The sequence below is a fragment of the Camelina sativa genome, chromosome 12 (genome assembly GCF_000633955.1).
Source record: "Camelina sativa cultivar DH55 chromosome 12, Cs, whole genome shotgun sequence".
NCBI classification, from domain to species: Eukaryota; Viridiplantae; Streptophyta; class Magnoliopsida; order Brassicales; family Brassicaceae; genus Camelina; species Camelina sativa.
Window position 1 is genome coordinate 2,106,320 of NC_025696.1, and position 1,409 is coordinate 2,107,728.

The window sequence follows — 1,409 nt, forward strand, 5'->3', positions numbered from 1 at the left end:
CAAAGAATCAAAAATTTTGTCCAAAACGACGTCGTTTTTTATTTCTATCCAAAATCTTTCTTCTTCTCTCCCGAAACTCTCTCTCGCGGCGGAGGAACCCTAGAATTTGGGCGTTTTCAATTTCGAGTCGATCTGAAGTAGGTTATCGTATGTATTCATCATCTAGTTCTGGTAAGTAATAATTATTGTTTTGGTTGATTTTAATTATTCAATTTCGATAATATATATGCGAATTTTGGGTTGGAAATTTGGCTAAGGGTTGNATCATTGTGTTCTTCTTCACCAGCTCCATCATTACAAATCTCATCCTTCTGCACATAGAGTTCTATTGATCTTGTCCACAGCGCAGCTGAACACATTCTCTGGAAACTATCGGATCCATCATACAACAACTTCAACTCTGAGAACATCTCGTAGGGGTATTTAAACCATATCCTTTGCCCAATCATATACAACCCAATCGACTCCACCATGTTTGTAAATATTGTCTCTGCCTTGCATTCAAGACTACAAGTCTCGCCTCCAACATATGCAATCACAGCACCATTGGCGACTTCAAACTTTCCATTATAGAAGATTATGAAAATTGGATCTTCAGGTCTACAAAAACAAAACCAAATATTGTTCAAAACCGAGATTTTCTCTAACACACACACACAAATCATACACAACTTATACAAATACCCACTATTATAACACATTTTTGATGCAATTACACAATAGAATTCAACAAACTATCCAATGCTAATCAATCGATGAACTATGAGGAATTTCGTAAATGATTTTTCGAAAATTACCGGTTTCGATCTCCAGGTGCAACCTCCGAACCACCTTCATCCTCGGGAATCATTGCCTTCGGCTTCAGATCGACTCGAAATTGAAAACACCCAAATTCTAGGGTTCCTCCGCCGCGAGAGAGAGTTTCAGGAGAGAAGAAGAAAGATTTTGGATAGATATAAAAAACGACGTTGTTTTGGACAAAATTTTAGATTCTTTGTTTTGNTCATCATCATCTCCTCTACCGAAACAATCCTCCTCATCACTACCTCTAGCAGACCAAGCTCTATCGTTGCCTTCACCATCTCCACCATCATTGACTCCTTCTTGACCAACTCCATCATCATTGTGTTCTTCTTTACCAGCTCCATCATCATTGTGTTCTTCTTCACCAGCTCCATCATTACAAATCTCATCCTTTTGCACATAGAGTTCTATTGATCTTGTCCACAACGTAGCTGAACACATTCCCTGGAAACTATCGGATCCATCATACAACAACTTCAACTCTGAGAACATCTCGTAGGGGTATTTAAACCATATCCTTTGCCCAATCATATACAACCCAATCGACTCCACCATGTTTGTAAATATTGTCTCTGCCTTACATTCAAGACTATAAGTCTCGCCTC

General features: G+C 38.7%; 1 protein-coding gene across 1 annotated transcript in view; it reads left to right on the forward strand.

Moving 5' to 3' along the window:
- Nucleotides 1-1,409, forward strand: part of LOC104729576 (transformation/transcription domain-associated protein-like) — a 41,292-nt gene that overhangs the window by 30,984 nt on the left and 8,899 nt on the right. The window lies entirely within an intron of this gene.